General features: G+C 40.2%; 1 non-coding gene across 1 annotated transcript; it reads right to left on the bottom strand.

Moving 5' to 3' along the window:
- Positions 1 to 4,211: 4,211 nt before the first annotated feature.
- LOC106609420 (uncharacterized) lies at positions 4,212 to 7,739 on the bottom strand. The gene is made up of 4 exons (XR_014379051.1): positions 7,457 to 7,739; positions 7,075 to 7,329; positions 6,623 to 6,783; positions 4,212 to 6,518 (listed from the first exon to the last, which is right to left on the bottom strand). It is a non-coding gene; the product is annotated as an uncharacterized LOC106609420 (transcript).
- Between the last annotated feature and the right edge of the window lie 1,763 nt (positions 7,740 to 9,502).

Here is a 9,502-nt window from a genome sequence, read left to right as displayed (position 1 = left end):
AGTTCTCATTTACAATTGCGACCTGGCCAAGATAAAGCAAAGCAGTTCGACACATACAACAACACAGAGTTACACATGGAGTAAAACAAACATACAGTCAATAATACAGTAGAAAAATACGTCTATATACAATGTGAGCAAATGAGATGAGATAAGTGTGTTATTAAATAAGTGTTATTTATAAGTGTGTTATTAAATAAGTGTTATTTATAAGTGTGTTATTCTATTTGTGTATTTGTGTGATATAGGATTTGTGCAATTTAGTTTTATTTGTGTGTTTTTTGTTAGCAATAGGGTAATAGTGTAATAATTTGATTCTCTTTTTTATTTGTATTTATGTACTACAATTTGTTTCTATTTGTCTTTGTTACTTCTTTTTGATATTGTCTTGTTTTTGTGTATATTTGTATATTTATATAGTTTTAAATGGGGAGGGGGGGGGGGGGGGGGGGGGTTACTAGCTAGAACCACCACTGCTTAAGATATGTCTTCAGAACAGTAGTGTCTAAAGACATAGGTAATGGCTGGGTATGTACAGTCTGCATGACAACTTATGTAATATGTTACTACATGCTACATAAGAGTCAACATACCAGATGTTATAACAAGGTGTTATGTCATTTACTAAGCTCTTTGCAACATTGTTATATTGAATGAAATGATGGGTGTCATAACCATGTCATATGCCATTATAGAGTGTGCACAGAAACCTTATTAAAGGTCGACTTTGGGCCAAAACACAGAAATAACTTATTTAAACTGTATAACTGATCAATGCACCATCAGACTAGGTCATTTAGTGCGTAAAAACTAAACATTGATTCATAAGATATTTGGCAACACAAGTTTCATTTCTTACTGATCTCTACAGCTTCTGTCCAAAACCAAATCCTGTGAAATGACGTCAGCACATACTGTAGGAGTTACTGGCTCTCTACAAGTGGCTAGCTTAGCTAACAAACTAGCTACGTCGGTCACGGCACGCAAGGCCAGAATGACACATCACGACCCATCAACGGAACACTGCATTTCTGTTTGAAAATTGAGAAAGAGGAGTTGGACACCTTTTTAAAATAAAATATTTTTATTCTGTACAGGCTTCCTTCTTTTCACTCTGTCATTTAGGTATAGTATTCTGTAGTAACTACAATGTTGTTGATCCATCCTCAATTTTCTCCTATCATAGCCATTAAACTAAAGTCTCCACTGGCCTCATGGTGAAATCCCTGAGCGGTTTCCTTCCTCTCCGGCAACCGAGTTACGAAGGACACCTGTATTTTTCTAGTGACTGGGTGTATACCCCAGCCAAAGTGTAATTAATATCTTCACCATGCTAAAAGGGATATTCAATGTGTGCTTTTTTTTTTACCCATCTACCAATATGTGCCCTTATTTGCGAGGCATTTGAAAACCACAAAGACCAGGGAGGTTGAATCTGGGTTTGAAATTCACTGCTCGACTGAGGGACCTTAAAGATAATTGTATGTGTGGGGTACAGAGATGAGGTTGTCATTCAAGATTCATGTTAAACCCTATTATTGCACACAGAGTCCGTACAATTTATTATGTGACTTGTTAAGCACTTTTTAACTCCTGAATTTATTTAGGCTTGACATAAAAAAAGATTTGAATACTTATTCTCAAGATATTTCAACTTTTCATTTTTAATTAATTTGTAAAACTTCTAAATACATAATTCCACTTTGACTTTATGGATTGCAGCTTTAAATTAGAGAGCATTTATGTTCAAAACAATATTTTTGGGGAATACAATAAACATTTTGATTAAAACTGGATCCTTGGTGGAGTAGTGTGGATCCCTGTTGGCCTGCCAGGCCCTGTTGTGCATCTAAGAGTTTATTGTAGATGGATAATATTACATTGTATTGTATTGCACCCTCTAAACTTCTTCCACAGACCCCTCAGTCAAATGTGTTTCATCTGTTGTTGCTAGTAATATTATTTTTGGATCTGGCCACAGACCCCAGTTTGGGAACCACTGATTTAAAGCACTGGGCCCTCTTACCCTACTGACATATTTCTGATTATGTGCTGACATCTAGTGGTTAAATATGACTTTTTAAAGATGTATATTTATTAGCTTTTTCACAGTTTTCATGCACATTCAATCATAACACAGTTCAGGGGTGGATGTATCACAGTTATTGTAAACTTACATTTCATCATGATAAAAGGTTCAGAGGTCAGGTAAATTCCTAGTCAACAGGTACATTGAAATAGCATTAACACGTCTCACAGGTTCCTTCAAGGCTGCACATTCAACAGGTCAACAGGTCATCAAAAGGAGAAAAATCAAGAAGGCCGAGATGGTTAAACATGGTTAAAACTATAATTTTGATATCATGGATGGTCAGTCCTTGCATCCATAGCTCAGCCTATACATTTGAGAGTGGTTACATTTCTCCAGCCCTATCCCTGAATTGTTTACCTAACAAGTGACGGGGTGACCACCATAGAGATTCTATTAATAAGAACAATAAATGTAAATGTAAAATGTAACAATATCCTATTGCTCTAATTCCTAACGCTATGGTGACCGCTTTGTTGTTTAATGAATCCTAGATTGCCCCTTTCAAGTCTCACATAATAATGAAGTGTACTTTTAACATCTCTGTTCCAACAATATACAGGTATCTTCCAAATTCAGAGGAAGGACAAGACACAGTAAAAAGTAGCAGGTTATTGGTACAGAGATCAAACAGCGCATTAGGAAAGTATTTAGACCCCTTCCCTTTTTCTACATTTTGTTACGTTACAGCCTTATTCTAAAAATGATTAAATAAATTGTTTTCCTCATCAATCTTCACACAAAACCCAATGATGACAAAGCGAAAGCAGGTTTTTCGAAATGTTTGCTAATTTATTCAAATTAAAAACAGAAATAACTTATTGTAATAAGTATTCAGACCCTTTGCTATGAGACTCGAAATTGAGCTCAGGTGCATCCTGTTTCCACTGATCATCCTTGAGATGTTTCTCCATCTTGATTAGAGTCCACCTGTGGTAAATTCAATTGATTGGACATGATTTGGAAAGATACACACCTGTCTATATAAGGTCCCACAATTGACAGTGCATGTCAGTGCAAAAAACCAGGCCATTAGGTCGAAGGAATTGTCCGTAGAGCTCCGAGACAGGATTGTGTCGAGGCACAGATGTGGGGAAAAGTACCAAAAAATGTCTGCAGCATTAAAGGTCCCCAAGAACACAGTGGCCTCCATCATTCTTAAAATGAAAGAAGTTTGGAACCACCAAGACTCTTCCAAGAGCTGGCCGCCCAGCCAAACTCCACCCAGACAAACTGAGCAATTGGGGGAGAAAGGCTTTGGCCATGAAGGTGACCAAGACAATGCTCCAGAGATCCTCTGTGGAGATGGGAGAACCTTCCAGAAAGACAACCACCTCATTAAAACTCCTCAGCCCGCTTGGAGTTTGCCAAAAGGCACATGAAGGACATAAAGGAAACAAGATTCTCCTGTCTGATGAAATCAAGATTGAACTCTTTGGCCTGAATGCCAAGCATCACATATGGAAGAAACCTGGCACCATCCCTACGGTGAACCATGGTGGAGGCAGCATCATGCTGTGGGGATGTTTTTCAGCGGCATGGACTGGGAGACTAGTCAGGATCGAGAGAAAGATGAAACCTGCTCCACAGCGCTCTGAACGTCAGACAGGGGTGAAGGTTCACCTTCTAACAGGACATCGACCCCAAGCACACAGCCAAGACAACGCAGGAGTGGCTTCGGGACAAGTCTCTGAATGTCCTTGAGTGCCCCATACAAAGCCCGGACTTGAACACGATCGAATATCTCTAGAGAGTTTTATTTATTTCATCTTTATTTAACCAGGTAGGCTAGTTGAGAACAAGTTCTCATTTGCAACTGCGACCTGGCCAAGATAAAGCAAAGCAGTTCGACACATACAACAACACAGAGTTACACATGGAATAAACAAACATACAGTCAATAATACAGTAGAAAAAGTCTATATACTTTTTATATATACAGAGTCCTGAAAATAGCTGTGCAGCGAAGCTCCCCATCCAACCTGACAGAGCTTGAGAGGATCTGCAGAGAGGAATGGGAGAAACTCCTCAAATACATGTGTACCAAGCTTGTAGCATCATACCGAAGAAGACTCGAGGCTGTAATGACTGCCAAAGGTCTTCAACAAAGTACTGAGGAAAGGGTCTGAATACTTATGTAAATGTGATATTTCCGTTTTTTTATTTTTATACATTTGACAATTTCTACAAACCTGTTTTTGCTTCGACATTATGGGGTAGTGTGTTTAAATTGATGATGGAAAAAAAACAATTTAATCAATTTTAGAATAAGGCTGTAAGGTAACAAAATGTGTAAAAAGTCAAGGGGTCTGAATTCTTTCCTGAATGCACCCTAAATACTTGTGTTCCAGTTGAAAAGATGACTGACGTAAAAAGGATGTTTTCCTTTGATGGCTCGATCAAATCAAATTTTATTTGTCACGTGCCAAATACAACAGGTGCAGATCTTGCAGTGAGAGGCTTACTTACAAGCCCTTAACCAACAATGCAGTTTTAAGAAAATAGAGTTAGGAAAATATTTACTAAATAAAGTTAAAAAAAGAGAAAGCAACAGAAAATGACAATAACAAGGCTATATACAGGGGGTACTGGTACCGAGTCAATGTGCGGGGGTACAGGTTAGTCGAGGTAACTTGTACAGCGAGTAGCAGCAGTGTAAAAACAAAGTGTGTGTGGGGGGGGTCAATATAAACAGTCCGGGTGGCCATTTAGTTAATTGTTCTGCAGTCTTATGGCTTGGGGGTAGAAGCTGTTAAGGAGTCTTTTGGACCTATAGCTGGCGCTCCGGTACCACTTGCGGTGGGGTAGCAGAGAGAACAGTCTATGACTTGGGCCTTCCTCTGACAGCGCCTAGTATAGAGGTCCTGGATGGCAAGAAGCTTGGCCCCAGTGATGTACTTGGCCGTATGCACTACCCTCTTTAGAACCTTACGGTCGGATACCGAGCAGTTGCCATACCAGAGGTGTTGTAACCACTCAGGATGCTCTCGATGGTGCAGCTGTAGAACTTTTTGAGGATCTGGGGACCCATGCCAAATCTTTTCACTCTCCCGAGGGGGAAAAGGTGTTGTCGAGCCCTCTTCACGACTGTCTTGGTGTGTTTGGACCATTATAGTTTGTGGTGATGTGGACACCAAGGAACTTGAAGCTCTCGACCCGCTCCACTACAGCCCTGTCGATGTGAACGGGGGCGTGTTCGACCCTCCTTTTCCTGTAGTCCACAATCATCTCCTTCGTCTTGATAATTTTTTTTCAAAGATTCCATCTACGGTGGCCTAATGAGGTCAAGTCTTCCCTCTCAAATACACAACAGTGATGGGTAGGTGGAACAAATACCATATTAGTGCTGATTGGTACAACTATCTGATTCTACAATTTATAGAGCGAAAGGCTGAACTAAGGGTTGATTTGGGATTTGCCACAAATCTGGGAAAATGTGGCTCTATGGTATAATAATACCACATACTAGCAAATACAAAGAGTTTTGTATAAAACAATTTCACAACATGTTGATGAATCTAGACACACGTTGATGAATGAAGCCCTGAGGTTTACTCTGCTGGTATTATTCATGTCCACCAGGTGGTGTAATGTCCCATGGTTTCTGTACAAGGTCTAGAACTGATCTAACTCAATGACTGTATGATGTGACATCAGAGGCCCACCTTTCTGTCCTTCTGCTCTCATGTCTGGTGATGCGCTTCCTGTTTCAACTTGTTCTGCTGGTGCTGGCTCTTCTCAGTGAAGTAGACAGTCTATCTCTGGAGAGTGCTGTGGTTCTGGACAGGAGAGTGATGTGGTTCTGGACAGGAGAGTGCTGTGGTTCTGGACAGGAGAGTGATGTGGTTCTGGACAGGAGAGTGATATGGTTCTGGACAGGAGAGTAATGTGGTTCTGGACAGGAGAGGGATGTGGTTCTGGACAGGAGAGTGATGTGGTTCTGTCCAGTAGAGTGCTGTGGTTCTGGACAGGAGAGTGTTGTGGTTCTGGACAGGAGAGTGATGTGGTTCTGGACAGGAGAGTGCTGTGGTTCTGGACAGGAGAGTGCTGTGGTTCTGGACAGGAGAGTGATGTGGTTCTGGACAGGAGAGTGCTGTGGTTCTGGACAGTAGAGTGATGTGGTTCTGGACAGGAGAGTGATGTGGTTCTGGACAGGAGAGTGCTGTGGTTCTGGACAGTAGAGTGATGTGGTTCTGGACAGGAGAGTGATGTGGTTCTGGACAGGAGAGTGATGTGGTTCTGGACAGGAGAGTGCTGTGGTTCTGGACAGTAGAGTGATGTGGTTCTGGACAGGAGAGTGATGTGGTTCTGGACAGGAGAGTGATGTGGTTCTGGACAGGAGAGTGCTGTGGTTCTGGACAGGAGAGTGCTGTGGTTCTTCTCTCCCTGGTTAAGTGTTCACTGAGTTTTAAGCTCTTGGAACAATGACCTGTTTGGAGATGAAACATTACAACATTTAAATGATTAAAATGATTGTTATTTAAAACTATTGTCTAGTATAATGCATAGATGAATGAATGACAGAGCAGGTACCTCTTCTAGTGAATGTTGTTCTTTAGGGATTTTCTGTCTTCTGGTAAGTTTGATGTATCCAACACCAAGTAACACAGTAACTAGGAGTAATATACCAGTACCAGTAACACTACCCACAATGGTGCCAACTGGTAACACTGAGGCTACCACATCACCCCTACCTGAGGACACACACACACACACACACACACACACACACACACACACACACACACACACACACACACACACACACACACACACACACACACACACACACACACACACAGATTAAGAACAGTGTTCATAAAATGATAGTTTCATACAGGCAGAATTATTCCATTCTTAACTAGGGAAGAATTACAATAATGATACCAAAACTTTGACTGAACTTGAATTCATATGATATTATTAGTAGGTTATTAAACAGTGATGGAGGTATACAGTGAAGGTGGAGGCTAAATGGTACTTACAGTCCTCCATGGGTTGAGAGATGGTCTGTGTGCTGATGTGGTTGCTGCTGGTGCATTGGATCCTTCCAGTCAATACGGAGATGGTCATGTTACCACCGGTTAGTGACGGAGACTGTTGTGACAGTGTACACTGACCGCTGTCACAGACAGACAACATCCAGCCATCTTTACCTGAACAGTTCACTGTGACGTCACAGAGTCCCACACTTGTGTTGAAGAGAGATGTGACATCCATGACTGGTTTGGGAACATGATCTATAAGAGACAGTTTTTAGAACCAAAGAAGAGACAGATAATTATTAGTCCTACATTCATTATTGAACCTGATCAGACACATTAAATGTACAGCACATTACCAGAACTGAAGCATTAGATAACTCACCCTCCACTAACAGTCTATATGTAGTCGTTGATTCTTTCCAACTTTTCCTGTAGTTTACCATGTAAATTCCACTGTCTGTGTTCAACAGATTCTTAATACACAGAGAATGGTTCACAGAGTTATAATCCACCTTCTCCTTGTATTTAGGAGAGATCTCTTTGTCTCCAAATATTACATCACTGTCCTTCATCCATTTAAGTCCTTTGATCATCTCAGGAGGTTCTGCAACATCCAGACATATTGAACCCCCCTTCAACCCATACTGGTCCACTGAAGGTTCTGCCCTGATTCCTAATGAGAGAGGACCAAGATCACATTTACCATTTCACTGACATTCATTAATGTACATATTAAATCAGTAAATCATTTGCTGCCTAAAATCAAACTTTTCCATTTACCCATGTTATGTGAATAAAGTATATTTCTAGAGTTCAAGTCCAAAATCAAAGTCTACACAATATAAATAATATAATGAATGTTACCTGTGTTGATACTTAGCAATAGAATGAGAAGAAATCCAAGAATATTCATATTCCTTTTGGAAATGAGAGATGAAATATGCCTTCTTCTGTCAGAGTGCAGTCGCCTCGTAACGCAGTGATGAAACAAACGTTCCTTACCAAACTATCGAGAACGGAGATCCCGCCCTATGTAACTGCATGTTCAAGTGTTAGTCGGAACCAGGAAACATGGAAATGTCCGACATGCTATCTGGCATAATTACATCCAGATTGCAAGTCGGAAATATCAGAGTTTCCTAGTTCCGATTGGGACAGGAACGGGTCATCATTCTGTTCTTGCGGAGGCGGCAGGCTTCGGTGTAGAAGTATTCCATCCCACGTAACATGAACTAGAGACTGGTTGTACTGCAGTTTAACTGACGCCAATCCCCGACAGACAATTCCAGTAGACTAAATTGGGTACAGCACCGTATGGCGACTAGCTCAACACCAACCATTTAAAATAGGCAACTAAAATAATTTCAATCCAAATTGAAAAGCAAATGCAGTTAGCCTTTTAATGAATAAATGTGAAAAGCACAATGTTTATACATTTCCTTCTTCTATTTTGGATGGTCTGCCAGCCCTCACCGGCACCCTGGGTGATCCAGGAGAAGACAAGGGAGCTTCAGTGGACCCTCCTGATGGGCGAGCAGGACATAAAGGAGGAGGAGGAGGAGTGGTATGGGGACGGGGTAGTTCTAGGGTGTGTGGACATCGGCGTTGGGATGGAGTTGATTGTGGTTCTAGATGATTGTGGTTCTGGATGATTGTGGTTCTAGATGATTGTGGTTCTAGATGATTGTGGTTCTAGATGATTGTGGTTCTAGATGATTGTGGTTCTGGATGATTGTGTTTCTGGATTGTTTGTGCATTCTTAAAGGAATTTGCTCTTTATTTATTATGCTATTTTTATTATGAACAATTAAACAAAAACATAAATATACAAAACAAGAGTACATAAACTAACAGACAGGGGTATTACATGTCAAGATACATTTTCAATATGTCGAGTTTTATGGTACATATTGCTTTTTTGTTTTTACACTTTTACTGATAATTTCAAAAATAATGGTTCAATTCTATCTGAAACAATGTGAAGAGGGGTTTGTTCTCCGCACACTTCATTTCATGGATAAAGAAACTTCCATGAAAAGGAATATGAAAATGTCAATGCAAATATGGCCAAACTTCCCTATCTAGCTAACCAATAACTGTAACAATGTATTTGAGGCAACAAGTGGTCATTATGCAAATTAATTTGTTTTCAATAAACATTGGAGACAAAATATTTATTTATTTATTTATTTATTTCACCTTTATTTAACCAGGTAGGCAAGTTGAGAACAAGTTCTCATTTACAATTGCGACCTGGCCAAGATAAAGCAAAGTAGTTCGACAACATACAACACAGAGTTACACATGGAGTAAAACAAATATACAGTCAATAATACAGTAGAAAAATAAGTCTATGTACAATGTGAGCAAATGAGGTGAGATAAGGGAGGTAAAGGCAAAAAAGTCCATGGTGGCAAAGTAAATACAA

Source organism: Salmo salar, chromosome 01, assembly GCF_965601325.2.
Source record: "Salmo salar chromosome 01, fSalSal1, whole genome shotgun sequence".
Lineage (NCBI taxonomy): Eukaryota > Metazoa > Chordata > Actinopteri > Salmoniformes > Salmonidae > Salmo > Salmo salar.
The sequence above is the reverse complement of the archived record's forward strand: the minus strand, read 5'-3'. Positions and strand labels throughout refer to the sequence as shown.